Source organism: Lygodium microphyllum, chromosome 12, assembly GCF_053477565.2.
Source record: "Lygodium microphyllum isolate KBCC chromosome 12, Lygodium_microphyllum_v1.1.10, whole genome shotgun sequence".
In the NCBI taxonomy this organism is placed as follows: domain Eukaryota; kingdom Viridiplantae; phylum Streptophyta; class Polypodiopsida; order Schizaeales; family Lygodiaceae; genus Lygodium; species Lygodium microphyllum.
The window spans coordinates 69,907,880-69,925,814 of NC_141146.1; the positions used below are offsets into that span (position 1 = coordinate 69,907,880).

Below are 17,935 nucleotides of genomic sequence, written 5' to 3' on the forward strand. Positions count from 1 at the left end.
GCCCACGCCCCATTCGCAAAGGACATCTTAGTCGGAGCTGCCCATCGCTGTCTACATCCATCAAATGTCTATTTTTAGCCTCATCTTCATGGTAATTACTCCCAAGAGCTATCGCCAACTATCGCACACCTCCCAAAAGGCCGTCTTTGCTGTCCCGTGGCTGCATACCTTGCGTTTGCCGCATTTGCATCATCACCGGCTGTAGGCAACGTTCCAAAAGGCTGCGTTTTATTGCAACAATCTATGTTTGCCCTTGATTTTTCTCACCGTAGTGCTCTCCTGTTGTCGCCCTACTCTCCTGGAAGCTTGCATTTGCAGTTTTCTCTCTCCTCTATTGCCTATCTACATCAAATCTAGCCTCGTAGGCTGCATTTTCTGGTGTTCGACTCTCGGAGGCTGCCTTTGCTATGTTTCGGGATTCGTTAAAAGTATGACACACTCTTCTGCTTAGCACCTCTACCTCAGTCCTCAAGACACGAGAGGTCGGGGTACAATTTTAATTCTTGCACGTTTGGTTTGCTAGATGAGCATTGTATATTTAGTATTCAGTCATTCATTCACATTCTATGTGTTCATTGTCTCTGAGTTACCCTAACCCTGATTGTGTTTATTTGGGTTTATGCTTTGTCATATGCTTTCATCTATGTATTTGCATTAGGGTATTTCTTCACAAAGCAACCTCCCGGATTTTCTCCTATGGATTGTAAAGATAAGATCTTCCGTTTGCTGAAATCTCTTTACGGACTAAAGCAAGCATCACAATCATGGTTCCATAGAATGGACGAGTTCCTTCGAACTCATGGTTTCCATTCTGCCCCTTATCACATGAACTTGTATGTTACACTCACTTCAGAGGGCATCAGCTATATCTTTGTTGTACATAGATAATTTACTTGTTAATTACAAGCTCCAATAAGCTAACATATGGGCATCCATGTCAAGCCCCCAGAGCATCAAATAGGTAGAGATAAGCTCAATACTTGCTGCCCACAGGCAGTACACAGCAGACCACTGTGATGAATACACAGCCAAGAACTGAAATAGAAAGGCTCAAATCCAATTCCAGGAGCTAGTAACCAATCCCAAGGTGCCAAAGGGTGAATGCCCAAGAGTAAGCCAAGGAGTAGAGCCAAAATGGGAGGTGGGAAAAGTGCCAAAAGAGGTTGGAAGAGGGGCAAGGACAACAGGCGCAAACATGCTGCCTACAGCCCCTCTTGCTGTAGCTACTACTGCCCACAATGGAGCCCAAGGCAATGATAAATGGGGCTAGTGGAAGGCTTGGAGCAAGTCTCAAGAAGTCTTCTATCACCGGGAAGAAGAAGAGCACTAAATCATACCTCTCCAAGCTGAGCCATGGCTGCCATTAAAAAACTATGAATTGAAGCTTTTCTCCACAAGCTGAGGCGATGTCAGGTTGAGCTCCTCAATGCCGGTGCAACAGCTTTGATACCAATTGAAGGGAGTGAGCCCTGAAGTGAAAGCACGGAGTGGAAGTAAGAGCTATGATAGGAATAAAGTGACAGTGATGGGTGCCTGCCACCTATAGTGTACAGGTGTTTGGGTAACTAATACACGATGCGGTTACTATCGGTATAACTAATATACGGGCGGCTACGCATAGGTGCCTTTACCCCCAACAGCTTCTGTTGTGAAATAAAAATGGAATCCCCACGTCAAACTAACTGCATTCCTAAAAAATAAGACATTTGACCAAGGTCAGTTATATCTCAAATGTAGAGCTAACTTGGACCTTAATATCTACAATACTCACTTCTTGGGCTTCTATTGAGCTCATTTGGATCAGTTTATAGAGGTTGTTTCATTGCTGGAATAGCAAGGCAGCATGTTTTATCGAAGATATTGTATGCCTATTGCTCTTGGATGCTACCCGAGCATTTTGGATGCTAGACTGGGGTATACCATTGAACTTGCATGCTTGGTTATGCTTCCAGATTGCTTTTTGAGCTCAGATTCCAGCTTTGAATCTTGACATTGGCTGTCATTTACAGTTACGTATGGTTATTTGATGTTTCAGTAAGAGCTTTGTATTGAGCTAAAATATGCATTACTTGCTGATTAGTCTCTTAAACATCCCCAAAACACACTAAAAATGCTATTTTAGAGTAAAACCCTAAAACGGGGAGCGGTTCGAGAGAGTTTAGTGGAAACCCTAATTTTTGGGGCGCCCTTCCACATCTATAAATAGACAAGCTGCCCCCATTCAGCCATTATCCTTGTTTGCAGGTTACACCAGCCCACACACCCTCTGCTGCTGTTGGCGCCCAGTTTCCAGCCTGCAGCCCGCCTCCATCTACTGTCCGGCCATCATTGACTGCAACCACATTATCTTCAGCCTGTCCGTTGCTATAGGTGACAGCTCTCAGCTGCTAGCGACTGCTCCAGACTATCCCAGACTGTTGTTCAGCTTGCTGTCCATCATCTCCAGGGTCAGCCAGCCTGCGTTTTCAGCATTGCAAGCCCTGACACTCTCAGGCACTGTTTCAACCTACTGTTTCCAGCAGACTGTGCACAATTTCCAGTCTCCAATCGGTGGTACACTGCTGCGTTTACTAGTTTCCAGCCTCCAAACTGCTGCTTTTGGGTGACCAGCCTGCTGCCATTCACTATTCAGCACTCCTACACTCCGACTGGTGGTCACAGACTTGGGATCCGTCTTCAGTGGATGTCACACTCTGACATTGCTCTGCCCTTGAGCACACTGTACACTCTTACATTCATTTACAGCATCCATTCACTTCAGAGTTGTGTTCTCTCTCTCCCTTCTTCTGTTTGTGTTTGAGTTTTTGTGTTTGAGTTTTGAGTTTTGCATTTAGGGTTTGAGTTTTGCCCTCTGTGTTTGTTTCTGTCTCTTTGTGTTTCTGTCGTGGTCGTACACTCTGTGTGTCCTCAATGCAAACCCTAGCAATTTCCTTCACATGGTATCAGAGCTGGTGCTCTTGTAAAGAGTACCCTGCGGATATTGTGGAGAGCTAGTCTTTGTGCGAGGCACACAATATGACTCCTAACCGAATCACAATGTCCGAGACACCATCTTCTCTAGTTCCTATGATATATTATCAGGCTTCTCCATCATTGGCGGCCCTGAGACGGCATTATGGACTCGGTGAGGAGGATGACACTCCACCTTCAAAAGATTTTACTAACATGACAGAGGAGGACTTTGAGGAGTACTATCGCAACAAGTATGGTGATGTTTACACCCCTCCTACCAGTTTTGCTACCACATCTAGACCGGTTGGTAAGGCTAGCCACCTCTCCGATCATGGAGGACATTCGGCATTCGGAATGTCTTGCGATCCATCTTCATCATCTCATCCAGGTCCAATGTTAGATTTGTACAATTCTTTTGTGTTGCATGAATCAAAACCCTCGCCTATTTCTTCTTTTGAGGTACAGGATCCAGATGGCTTTGCATATGTGAACTTCAATAGAGGGGATCATGAAGCAGACAAAATTTAGATACATCTACAGCTTCTGTTTCATTTGAGCATATCACACACACTTCTCACTTCCCTCCCATCCCACCCTCTTCTATATCACACCTCTCATCATCTTTCCAAAACCTTGGATTACACTCCACATCTGCATCACACACCCTACGGGTTGGATCTTCCATCTCCGCTCCTGCCACCTTTTCCTTCTCCATCCCATTCTCTACCTCTTTGCATCATGGTACTTCATTAGGGAGAATGACACCCTTTAACACCTGTGCCTCTCACCTTTCAGCACATGAGCACACCCATAACTCCTAGGACGACTCTAATGGGCATCCCCCTCACTATCCCCCGCTTCACATCTCCCATGACCACTCATACGCAGGGGTTTCCATCCTCAGCTTATGGTATGTCTTCACACTCTCCTTGGGTTACACCTACGCCACATGATGTTTGAGCTTGCTTGTCTGGCATTCAACTTTTGTTCTAGTGGAAGCCACTACTTGACACTTGGATATTACATTGAGCATTTGGTTATGTAGTTGAGCTCGAGACCATGGGACTTGGTGACATGTACATGCCCTTGTCATGCTTTATGTACATAATTGATGCTTAGTGGGCTAATCTGGCATTACTCTTGGGCCAGCACCTATCTCTGTCACGATGTTGTTAGTGATATAGGCATCTTAGTTGGTTATGTATTGAGCTTTCGTTACATTGCTCAGTCCATTGTGCCTTCAATTGGTCTCCTCTATTACCCATGAGAACCAGTCTATACATGATGGTTATGCCTATGGGATATATCTCAGTCTAACGATACACTGATTCTTTGACAGTTATTGGTGCCCATCACATATTCACTCACTACTAGTTGGGGCTATTCCTTGGCAATTGCAGTTTGTCTTATATCAGTGATGACTGCCCCACTTTGGCATTGATTTCTTATTGATGTACTTCATTTTCAGCATGCTGTAATTGCAGTTTACAGGTGATTGCTGTTTATGCCAGCAATCACCTCCATTTGATAGTTCTTTGCATTGAGTTTGTGGACAGTTCATTACTTGGTCAGCATCCCTTGTTTTCAGCTTGATCTAGCAATGGTTTTGGGACTGATTTGCAGGTTATTACAGCAACCTGTTTTGCCCTTCTGTGCATTTACTTGGTATATGGCTGGTGGTTCCAATGATAGTGCTATCTTTAATATCAACAAGTTGGATGGCACCAACTACAGCTATTGGAAGGTCCAAATCTAGTAAAATCTGGTAAGTTTTAGTGCAAAAAATGTAAGTTAAGCCTTTGAAACATGAGGCCGTCAAGCCCAAACATATTGATGTAGATGATTGGGCTAAATTAGATGAGCTATGTAAGTCCACCATCATATTGTCCCTCTCTAAGCAGATGTTCTTTAATGTTGTCTCTAATGGGTAGTTTGCATGGACTTATGGGAAAAGATTCGCCCTACTTCTCAAATGTATTGGCTAAAGCAACTCATGGACCTTTGTATGAAGGAGAGCACTTCTATGTCAGCCCAGCTAAATGAGTTTCATTCTATTCTCAACCATTTCTCTTCACAGGGTATTGAACCCAAGAGCAATCTCCCCCCTTTGTTCCTCTTGGTTACAATGCCTGAATCATGGGATACATTTCATATTGCTATGTGTGTCAACATGCCTACTCATAGGCTAGACTTACAAGGTGTAGAGGGTACACTCTTGAATGAAGAAGTTAGCAGAAAGAAAATCGATGCTTCCCGTATCTCTCATGCCTCGACAGTTAGAGGCAATAATAGTAGAAGCAGTAATAAACACCGTGGGAGACTCTCAGCAGTCTCATTCTCAATCACGTGGAAAGTCCTGCAATAAGTCCCGTGGCCGTAAGTCCTCATTGACTTGTCATTACTGTAAGAAAGCAGAGCATATTCGGACACAGTGCCATAAAATGTGCGAGAACAAGTGTAAGGACAAGGGCAAAGGTAAAGTACAAGACAAATATAATGATCGCAACATTGTTCCTAGCAAGTCAAGCGTTAAGATTGAAGAGATTAATGCCGTGCAGACTGATTCTGATGATGATTTTATACTTGCAACTTCTTCTCTTGATGCTTCACAGCTAACTCATGCTTTGTCACGGTATACTTAGTGCTGACTGATAGACTCAGGGGCTTCCTTTCATATGGCCCCTCATAGAGAGTGGTTTCACTTCTATTGTAGTTTGACTAGATCTGTCTGTTTGGATAATGACTTGGCACTAGAGATAGTTGGTATTGGTGATGTTCAACTGCAGTTTGATTCAGGTTTGCATGTTTACTCTTCATGATGTACGTCATGTACCAGCTCTCACAAAGAGCCTTATCTTTGCTGGCATTTTGGATTATACAAGTTATGTAGTTTCTTTTTATGATTCCTCATTGAAGATTACCAGTGGGAATCTTGTCATTGCACGTGGTGCTAAGTCCAATCCTCTCTACCCCTTGCTTGTATTTGGGTCAGTTGACCATGTTTTGCAAATGGATGTAGTTCCATATGTATCTCTTTGGCATCGTCGCCTTGGGTATATGTCTTTGAAAGGAATGAAAATGCCTACCCGTTTACAGTGTCTTCCACCCCTCAACTATAAGTGCTTTGAGTCTTGTGATCATTGTTTATATGGCAGGCAAACACATAATGCGCATAAAAAGTCTAGTATGATGCGCATGGGTGAGCCATTGGCTCTCGTTCATTTGGATATATGTGATCGCATGTCCTACAAGTCATTAGGTAGTGTGAAGTATTTTGTTACCTGCATTGATGACTATACGCATGAAGTCTGGGCATATCCTATTAAGCAAAAATCAGAAGTCTTAGCTATATTTCAGCGTTGGCTTGCCTTGGTTAAAAACCAATCTAGGTATAGGCTGAAATGCCTAAGGTCAGATAATGGGGGTGAGTATGTCTCTAAATCCTTTGATCATTTTTGTGACGAAAAGAGTATTAAGAGTTAGTTGACCGCCCCATACATCCCACCCCAAAATGGTATAGCACATAAATAGGACAATTCAGGAGCGATTTCACAATATGCTTAGTCAGGTAGACTTACCACAACATTTTTAGGCTGAGGCAGTTACTATTGCCGTACACTTGATTAATCGGTCCCCATGTACTACTTTTGACTGTCAAGTTGCAGAGGAGGTCTGGTCAGGGAAACCTCCTTCATATGCTCATTTGTGTGTCTTTGGTTGTGAGGTTTTCTACCATGTACCCAAGGACAAGCACAATAAGCTAGATCCTAAGTCTAGGAAATGTATCTTTCTTGGTTATGGAGATGCAAGTGAGATGGATTGTCGCCTATCGGATCCGGAGGCTCGGAAGGTTATTTATAGCCATGATGTTGTTTTCCATGAGAAGAAAATACATAAGAAGCCTATGCATATCGTTGAGGTACATAGGGTGATATTTCAAGCGGAGCCTCCTGCTACTATACAGCCAGCTAGATAGCCTCCGCTAATGCTCCAGTGGCCCACGTCCCTAATGCTCCACAGGATGTCTAGGGTCCCCAGTCTGTTTTGAGGCCATCTACCAGAGATAGACAACAGTCCGTGTGGTTTGAGCCATATGGATTATGTTATGGTGACAAATGCTAGTGAGCCTCTTACATATGATGAGACCATGCGCAGAGGTAATAGTCACTCTTGGGAGAGGGCCATGTAGTTAGAGTATGACTCGCTGCAGAAAAATCATACGTGGAATTTGGTTCCTTTGCTTAACGAAAAGCGTGTGCTGCCATGCAAGTGGATGTACAAGCCGAAAAGTACCCCTGGGCATCCCAAGCCGGTATACAAGGCCAAATTGGTTGCTAAAGGTTTCAACTTATCACAGAAGAAGTACATCCAAAAGGTCCTTGAGTGGTTTCATCTACAGGATGTTAAGCCTATTGGCTATCCTTTACCTTCTCACATGAAGATTAGTCAGACTGATTGTCCACAGTTTGTTGAAGAGCAGAAAGCCGAGATGGCCAAGATCCCTTATGCATCCGCAGTGGGCAGTCTCTAATGTATGCCATAATCACCACTCGTCCTACAATAGCATTTGCAGTGGGAGTTGTGGCACACTATATGGCTACACCTGGCCAATGGCATTGGAATACTATCAAAGGTATCATGTGGTACCTAAAGGGCATAGCAACTATGTGCATCTATTATGGTGGCCAAGATACAAAAGTCGTAGGATACATTGACTCTAATTATGCAAGACATACAGATAGTAGGAAGTCCACCTCTCGCTATATCTTCACCTTTGCTAGAGGGGTTGTTTCTTGGATGTCCAGGGTGCAACAATGCACGGCCCTCTTTACTACAGAGGCAGAGTATATTGCAGCCCACTGAGACTTGCAAGGAGGCTATCTAGTTAGGTCATCTGGTGGTAGACCTTGGCATTACTGATGTGGTCCCTACACTGCATTCAGATTCTATGAGCGCTATTCAATTGGCCAAGAATCTGGTCTTTCCTACGAAGACAAAGCACATTGAGATACATTACCACTTTACCCAAGAGGTTGTTAAGGACAAGTCCATTGAGCTTGTCAAAATCTCAACTAACCAAAATCCTGCAAATCTGCTCACTAAAAGTTTCTCAACGAGCAGTTTGCCTTCCTTAGAAAGTTGATGTGGATGGATGAGATGACATCTTTTCTTATCCTGTGGTACTTATCTGCATTTGTACTTTGTCACTTTTTTCTTGTTTTCTTCTCACTAGAGCCATATTCCCTTTAAGTGGTTTTTTTTTTTTTTTTTTTTTTGCGGGGGAGGAGGGGGGGAGGGGTGTTGAGAAACCCTTCACCTGCAATTTGCATTTCTACTTTTTGCATTTAGAGTTTGCAGCCCCAAAAAGGGACGCCATCCTAGACTGACTGTGCCTATTTATAGCCCACTCTCTCATTCATTCCTTACGGCTGATTCATTCAATCCGTCACCTCTTCTCTCCAGCCTCTCCACTACCCGCACACCCCTTCAGGAGGACATTGCGGTTCGTGGTTCATGGCTGTCTTCATCATCTTCCTTGTGCTACGGCACCTTTGTTCCCTTGTATCACATTCACTCCATGATTTAGAACTTCATCCTTCCATTCATCAAAGTTTCTTTTCTCTTCTCTTCTCTTCTCCATGTTTGCCGAGTTCACTCCGGGGGGGGGGGGGGGGGGTGGTGAGAAACCCTTCACCTGCAGTTTGCGTTTCTGCGTTTTGCATTTAGAGTTTGCAGCCCCAAAAAGGGGCGCCATCCTAGACTGACTGTGCCTATTTATAGCCCACTCTCTCATTCATTCCTCACGGCTGATTCATTCAATCCGTCACCTCTTCTCTCCATCCTCTCCACTACCCTCACACCCCTTTAGAAGGACATTGTGGTTCGTGATTCATGGCTGTCTTCATCATCTTCCTTGTGCTACGGCACCCTTGTTCCCTTGTATCACATTCACTCCATGATTCAGAACATCATCCTTCCATTCATCAGAGTTTCTTTTCTCTTCTCTTCTCTTCTCCATGTTTGCCGAGTTCACTCCGTGTTCCTCCCCGCCAACCCTACGTCATCTTTTGACATGGTATCAGAGCTGGATCTGCTCACCTAGCAGTGAAGATCCTCCACTCCAGTGAAGGCAAAGACCGGTGGCAGGTTCGGCATCCACTTCTCTTCTTCTTCCGCTGCATCAAAATCTCGTTTTTGCAGATTTTACGTGTTTTAGCTTACTGCCCACACCCCGTTCGCAGAGGACATCTCAGTAGAAGCTGTCCATTGCTATCTCCATCAGTTGGCACCTAATTTCCAACTCTCTACACGCAGTTTGGAGCTGATTCCAGCCTGTTCCTGTGCAAACCTGCTGCCATACAGCCTGCCATGTCATCACAGTCCTGCTGCCTGCGTTTTTAGTCTCTTTGTCTCCTACAAGCTGTCCTGCCTGCGTTTTTAGTCTTTCTCTCTCTTGTAGGCTGTCCTGCCTGCGTTTTTAGTCTTTCTCTCTCCTACAAGCTGTCATGCCTGCGTTTTTAGTCTTTCTCTCTACTGCTGCCTGCGTTTTTAGTCTTTCTCTCTTACAAGCTGTCCTACTTGCATTTTTGGTATTTCTCTCTCCTCACCTGCGTTTTCTACTGGTTACAATCTCTTACTGCTAGTCACATCCTCCTCCCACAGGCAGCTCACTTCCAATCCTTCCACTACCCTCCCACCCCTTGAGGCGGACATTGTGGTTCGTGGTCCATGGTGGCTGTCCTCTTCCTTCTTCAGCAAGGCACACTGGTATCCATGGCTTCTTTACCAATAGATGACCAGACTACTAGGTGCTCCTACTGTGGCGTCACCGGACACACCACCGATGCTTACCGACTTCAACCTTTGCTCCCCATCCCTCCCGAGTACATGCGTCTTCCACCAGGCACTCCTTGTGCCACCTCTTCTTTCTGGGCCACGGAGATCATTCTACATCGGCTATCAAAGTACTATGCTCAAGGCAATAAGACACATCCGATGCGCACTAAGTCCTTTCGAGCATATGAAGGATCGATTGGCGCTACGACCTCTTGGAGATTGTCGCAATGCCAGCGGCAGTCTTCTCCCACCTATTTTCAGGTACAGTGGCTACCACGGCCTACGGTTCTACAATCCGCTCCATCGAGAGACAGTGATTGTTTAATACCGTCTCCTCGTCAGTTTGCTCCTTCAAGAGACAGTAGTTGCTCGACTCCTTCCTCTTCTTCAGCTACCCAGTCTACTCCACTGACAGACAGCGACTATTGCCCACCTCTTGTTCATTCTGAGCCCCACCCTTCCCCACCCTCGACTACTCAGGTTCGAGAGGCTACCTCTGGGAGCTCTTCAGCATCCCATATACCTTCTTCAACACGATCGGCGGCACTTCCTTCGTCATCAAACATTTCGGAGTCCGTGATCCATGAGTTTTTGGATTCCCTATCTACTTCAGAGGGGGATTCAGAGGGGGATGTTATTTCTTTGCCCTCAGAGGGGGCATCTACTTCTTCTTCGACTTCAGCGGAGGGGCCTCCACCTCCCACCTCAGAGGGGAAACCTACTCCACATGAAGTTCTTCACCCATCCTCTATTTTCTTAGGGTGGCTGTCTTCGACTAGTCATCTCTTCTATTGATATCTAGGATCTTCATGTACCACCTAGATCGGAACCTCGGAGGTTCAGCCACAACTTCGTGACGAGACCTTCATATTCCTTCCACCATGGATGCACGGAGCTTCTCTCCCAAGGTTGAGTTTGGGTTCTCCAGTTCACTCTGTCTACTGTCCTTTACTACAGGTTACCTTTCCGGTGGAAATCTTGGATCTTAGGGATCCTCTACATCTTTTTCCTCCTCTTCTTCTTACTTTCGTCTCTTGGTCCCCATGAAGCCACCTCCCGAGATCGAGTACGAGCATATCCTTATGGTTCTCGGCACCATGCAAAGTCCAACATTCCTCCTATGCATTGCATGTTTTCATCATCTTTGTACTAGGGTGCTTGGGCAAGTGAACAATTTTCCCACGAGGGGCACTGTCCAAGTGGCACCTGCTGCATAAGCATTGCATCTCCACCTCCCTCTTCTCTTGTTCCCCTTTTTGGGCCTGAGAGGGGGTGTTGAGAAACCCTTCACCTGCAGTTTGCGTTTTTGCGTTTCTGCGTTTTGTGTTTAGAGTTTGTAGCCCCAAAAAGAGGCGCCATCCTAGACTGACTGTGCCTATTTATAGGCCACTCTCTCATTCATTCCTCACTGCTGATTCATTCAGTCCCTCACCTCTTCTCTCCAGCCTCTCCACTACCCTCACACCCCTTCAAGAGGACATTGCGGTTCGTGGTTCATGGCTGTCTTCATCATCTTCCTTGTGCTATGGCACCCTTGTTCCCTTGTATCACAGTCACTCCATGATTCAGAACTTCATCCTTCCATTCATCAGAGTTTCTTCTCTCTTCTCTTCTCTTCTCCATGTTTGCCGAGTTCACTCCGTGTTCCTCCCCGCCAACCCTACTGTCTTGCTGGTACGTCATCTTTTGACGGGGAGCCGCCCATGTATTAGTTACACTAACAATAATCGCACACCTGTACACTACAATTAGCATTTAATTATTTATTCTTCCAATGACATTTGAATAAAAAGAAGGCCAATCACACATTGTGACTATTGGAGTTCCCACATCTTGTGTCTGTCTCTCTTGCTCTTGCTCCATCCACCATAGCTCTTGCTTCTGCTCCGTGCTTCCACTTTAGGGCTCACTCCCTTTAGAAGTATATACTTCAATTAGTTGAGCACTTTTGTACTAATGAAACACAGCTTGTGACCACACTTCTTGATCCTATTGCCAAACTAGCTAAGGATTTCCATGGTCAACCCTTCGATGAACACATATATACGTCTATTGTAGGAAAATTACTCTAGTTGATTCATACTAGGCCAAATTTAGCTTAGAATCTTTGCTTAGTCTATTATTTAGCTTGTTTGTGTGCATTGAGATATGTTCGATATACCTATTCATATGAACTAACTTATAGTCATGACTTGGATTTACAAGGTTACCAATTCTAATTGGACAATAGATTTTGATGTCTGGTATTCCAATGGTGGTTATATCTACTCTTTGGATACGGCTCTCATTTCATGGTCCAACAATAAGCAAGAGATGGTGGCGGCTTCCACACCAAGGCAAAGTATTGGGCCTATGAAGATATGCTAGGGTTTGCACTGAGAAAACACAAAATGTACGAACACAACTAAAACACAATAACTCAAACAAAACCGCAAAACACAAAATGCAAAATAGAGAAGAAAGAGAACTCTGAAGAGAATGAATCAATGTTGTACATGAAGGAGAAACTATACAAGATGCTCAAAGGCAAAGCAATGAGAGTAGTCAGAGTGTAACGTCTACCCGGAGATAGATCCCAAGTGTTGTAACCACCAATCAGAGCTAAGAGAATCCTAAATGTGAAAAGGCAACAGGCTAGTAACCAAAATACAAGAGTCTGGAGGCTAAAATCTGGTGAATGCAGCAATGTACCACCCAAACGAAGCTAGAAACTGATCAATGAGACTGCAGACACCAGGGCACCAGCTAGAAGAGGGTGGGTTGATGCAGGGCGGCCTACATAGCCAGTAAACCTGCAAACACAGCTATAGAATGACTCCAAACAGCAGGGCAAAGGCAACAAATAGTAAATTAGGGGCTAGAGTGAAGGCAGTTGCAGTCAGCAAGGGCTGAACAGCTGAAGGAGATTGCCTGAAGGCTGAAAACTGGGCACCAACAACAGGAGAGAGAGTGCGGACTGATGTGACCTACAAAACAAGGATAGGCTAAATGGTGGGCAGCCTATCTATTATACCTATCTATTTATAGATACATACAGATCCTCCCAAATTAGGGTTTTAATTATGGGACATAGAAAATCTCTAGGAACACATTTCTTTTTAATGAAAGTTTGATAGCATTTGGGTTTTGGCGCTATTTAAAAGAGCTAATCAATTTGTAATTCAATATCCCCACTCAGGCCCAAAACTTGAACCAAAAAGGGACTATAATGAAAAATCAATCCCATTTTTACCCCAAGGTGTCCCACCCCAAGTAGCCAAGGCATCAAACAAAGGGTGCATGTCAACAGCCCGGTGGCCTACCAGGACTACAAAGGCAATAATTACCTTACTAAGGGAGCACAAGGATCACCCCAAAGAGGCCAAGGCATTGGACAAAGGGTGCTTGTTGACTACCTAGTGGCCTACCAGGACTTGCAAAGGTCGATAGAACCCATTGAACTTTTTCTTGTCTTTTTTTTTAAAGGTTTTAAATAAAGTTTTCATCCTATCAAGTAATTGTGCCCCAATGGAAGAATGAAAAGCAATAGCTAGATCCAATACATCACAAAACAAACAAGCTATCCTAACCACTCATGGGTGTTGATGACAAGGAAAAAGGGTGAAGAAGTATAGAGGTGTGGTGGTAACGTGGTAATGTGGTCACGTGGTAAAGAAACCACAGGTGGAAACGGTTTAGGATCCACTGAAGGATGCTTGCACAATGAGATGCATAGAGTAATGTTACATAATGAGAATGCACGTGCACTGCAAGGTGCCGCTTGGACATTGTCCCTCGTAGAAAAATTATTCACTTTCCCAAGCACCCTTTATGAAGAAAATAATGATCATGCAATGCAAAGAGAAGGTACAACAAGGAAGGGAGGCCAATGTAAAGGACAAATGCGGAAGCCTGTAGAATACTAAGAAAGAATAGAAACCATCTCTGAAGCATGGATGTCGATGCTAAAGGAGGAAGAAAAACCTGATGTCAATCTTCGTGTGATCGTGAGAACCATGAGGGAGGATGTGGATGAAGCATCCCAATTGGAGGAGCTAGGGAGAAGCAACCACTTTAATAGCACCAAGAGATGTCGTAAGATCCGTCTCAAGAGGGAAAGCAGGTCTCCAAGGAAGATGAGACCATTAAAGAACGATGAACTTTCCATGTCTCCAACCCAAGAAGCACCAGTGTAAACAGACAGGTTTGCCCTAGACTAAAATACAAAACCCTACAAAAGAAATTAGAATCAGCAAAACAGAGGTCAATAGTGAGATGCTTCAAAGCAAAGCAAAAGTAATGCTAAAAGAAAGTGGATGAATGTGTGAATGAGTGAATGTCATGGAAGACAAAGAAAAGAAAGCCTAAGACAAAGTTACCTATGGGCCTCTCTCTCTCTCTCTCTCTTTTTTTTTTTTTCGTAAAAGGTAATTGTATTAATTACGAAAAAAATACAAGATTACTGGATTACAAGATACATGATGACACAAAGCCATCATGTGAAGAGGTTTTCTCTCTCTCTCTCTCTCTTTTTTCTGATTACAAGATACACGAGGGCCCTAGGCCAACGTGTGGGGACGCCCCGTAGTAATGCACTGAAAAGGTTACACCAATCATGGCAACGACCCAGAGGCAATTGCCATATGCCACGGATGCAAATCCTCCCGAGGGAGCAAGTCGGAGTGTCGGATGATATCTAGCTGCCAATGCAAGAGCCCTTTAAGCCTAGCAATATGTCGGGGTACATTAGAGGCCGAATCAAAGAGAAAAGCATTGCGCGTGGTCCAAATGTGCCAGCATCCCCAATATCTGAAAAAGTGAAATAAGATCTTCTCATGCAACTGTGGCGGTGCGGGATACTTCGGGCGCACAAAAACCCAGTCGAAAGGAGTTAGCGAGGATCCCACCACCGCGCGCCAAATGTGCGACAAGAGTGACCAGATATTCTTGGCGAGCGGGCAAGAGAGAAAACGATGTCAGGCCGATTCCGCCGGTGTGGTACAGAAGAAACAATTGCCATTCGAGATGCGACGCTTGGCAAGGGCCGAGGCCAGAGGAAGACCACCAATCATTACCCCCCAAAGAAAAACCTTGCATTTGAAAGGTGTCTTATTTAGCCAGCCCTCCATTAGCGTTTTGTGCCACCATGACAGCAATTTCCGCAGTCCCCAAACAGTGTTAGCTTTCTCTCCCAGCCATTGGTGATCTTGAACAAGAAGATGATACACCTGATTTGTAGAGGCCTTTTCCAGACTCAGGCGGCCTGCAAGGTCCCAGTCCTGCCAAGGGCGATCCACAGTCAAGGCAGGAAAGGGTTGCCGACGTTGAAGCTTCGACGAAAGCTGCTCCCACAAATCACGGTATCCACGCGGGATCTTAAAGAGTCGCCGAGCAGTCCGAAATGATACGAGGACATTGCGAGTGGCAAGGGTAGCATCCGCAACCGACGTCACACCTAAACGGGCCATGCGATTAAATCTTGGTCTGAGTTGATGTTTATCTTCCCATGAAAGGAGTCTCGATACTGCCAACACTTCCAGCTGAAAGGAGTTAGTCTGCAAGCGGTCCCCTACTGGGTGCCAACGGGCCTTTTGGAGCACCACTTTCCAAGAGCCGACCAAGTGCAGTAACAAAGAGGAAGAGGGACTCGAAACACGAGAGTCAGCATTAAGGACATGCCACCAGGAGGCCCGAAGCCGTGTGTTGCCATGGCGGAGCCCGCTGTCCTCAAGAAAATAACGGGCTATGATGGTCCAGGGGTGATGATCCACACACATGGCACGAAAAAGGGACCAACGGAGAGCTAACATATGAGTGTGTGCATCCAAAATAGCTCCTCCACCCATGCGCTTAGGGGTACATGCATGTGACCATGAAATCCAGGAAATACCGGCGTGCAGTGAATCCTTCTTTCATAGCATGAAACGGATGGGATGAGTGAGGGCCTTCAAAGTAGTAGGCGTCCATGGCAACAAAGGCAGGAAATACGTTAGCATTGGAAGCATGATTGTCTGGGCCACTTTGAGGCGGACGTGGAATGGCCACGCTTGCGACTTCCAGTACATAAACTTCGCCGCCAATTTTTGTGAAATCCACTCCAGCAAGACTTTTGGCCGTACATCCACCCCCAATGGGTATCCAAGATGCCTGACAATGGAGCCACGGGAAACCACCTGGCCTTGCCAGCCTAAGGACTGCAAATCAGGCTCCGTACAACTGAGAATGGCTGACTTAAGGGCATTGATGCGAAGCCCAGAGGCCTGACCAAAGAGTGTCCAAACATCTAATGCCCTTCGAATGTTGTCCCTGTCCGCCTGCAAAATCATAAAGGTGTCATCAGCCAAAGATTGACTAACGAAGTGCTGACCCAACGGGAGAGACAGCCCCGCCAGCTGAGCAGAGGCTGCCATGGAGGATAACATTGAAAGGACCGGGTGAGTCGCCAAGGCAAAGAAGAGAGGGCTCAAAGGACAACCCTGTCTGACCGAGCGTGCAAGGACAAATGGCTCTGTAACTCCACCATTAAGCATAACTCTGGAGGAAGCCTCAGCACTAATGGTGTAGATCAATCTGGACATTCGGGTACCAAAGCCCATAGCCGACATGAGGTCTGCAATGAAAGACCAGTCCACATAATCAAACGCCTTTTCCAAGTCCAATTGGATCAATACCACTTCCTGACCGGAGTGCCGCGCATAGTCAATAGCCATTTGCACATTTAAGATATTATGCAGAATGTTGCGGCCCTTAATGAAACCATATTGGAGAGGATGCACAATAGCTGGAAGGTGCTTGTGGAGCCGATTCGCCAGCACTTTGGAGTAGATTTTATACATGGAGCCCATCAAAGAGATTGGTCTCCAGTGTTGCAACTTTGACGGCGAAGGGACCTTTGGAATTAGTTTGATAAGGCCTTCTTTCCATGAGGAGGGCATGACCCCCGTTTCCCACACCTGCTGAAACATGGCCACCAATGGCTTTACCAACTGCATGGCCGAGGTCTGAAAGAATTCATTAGTGAGACCATCCCAGCCAGGACTTTTATCATTCGGCAAGTGCAACAAAACGTCCATAACCTCTTCCTCGCAAATATCCGTCTCCAAAGCGGTTTGCATATCAACTGGAACCTGCTGGCGGACCAGATGATAGAAGACCGAGCGGGCATGCGTAACCTGGCTAGAAGGCGAGGAAGAGGAACCAAGAAGTTCCATAAAATAGTTTCTGCACATAGTGACAATGGTCTGCGGATCCGTGACCATGCGACCTTCCGAATCCTGGAGTCTGGTCATATTTTCGCGAGCCGGAGACACATGCAAGGCGCGAAAGAACTTATGAGACTGGCAGGCGCTATCTTGCATTGTGTCCATCAAGTTGTGCAGCTTGGCCTGTTGATAAGATTTCAACTGAAACACTTGAATAAGATGGGCCAACCGCCTCTCCAGAGACAGCAGAAAATCATCATCAGGGGAATCCAGGAGCAAGGAACGGACCAAAGCCAGTAAGTCTTCTGCTGCATGTCGACGTCGGCGGCAAAGCGAGGCATGATGGATCCCATACTGGTGAGCAACCCGCTGCACATTAGAGAGCAGCCATGCAAATGAAGGCCAGCCCTCAGAGGCGAAGTCCAATAAGAACCTCTCAATCAGCTGCTGCATATAGCCCTGGAAAATTGAATGCTTCAAATAAGAGGAGTTGAAACGTAAAGGGAGCCTATCCAGGAATTGCACAAAAGGTGCAATAGAGTGTGCCCGCATCTCAAGCTGGAGGGGGAAATGGTCCGACAATGCATATTGCCGCAAGACCTTCATTTCCAGCATTTCGGGAAGAAAATCATCGCCCTGCATGACATACATTCTGTCCAGTCGCGACCAGGTAGTTGCATATTGTGCGGAATGAAAAGTAAACCCTGAAAAAGAAGGGTGAAGCCACGACCAAAGATCTTGCTTGAGCACGTGCAAAGCAAAGGAACTCCACACCCGGCTTTCCGGCGTATCCATTACCGAATGCCCTGAAGTGGACTGAGAAGAGTCAACACACATATTGAAATCTCCCATCAAGAACCCCCTTCGGCCGAGTGACATGGAGCCCTGCAAAGTGGACCAAAGATCCCGTCGGGATGCGGGATCATTCGGAGCATAGAGGCCCAACAGCCATAAAATCTCTCCTT

General features: G+C 45.6%; 1 protein-coding gene across 4 annotated transcripts in view; it reads right to left on the reverse strand.

Moving 5' to 3' along the window:
* Positions 1–17,935, reverse strand: part of PWD (chloroplastidic phosphoglucan, water dikinase (ATGWD3)) — a 95,111-nt gene that overhangs the window by 63,128 nt on the left and 14,048 nt on the right. The window lies entirely within an intron of this gene.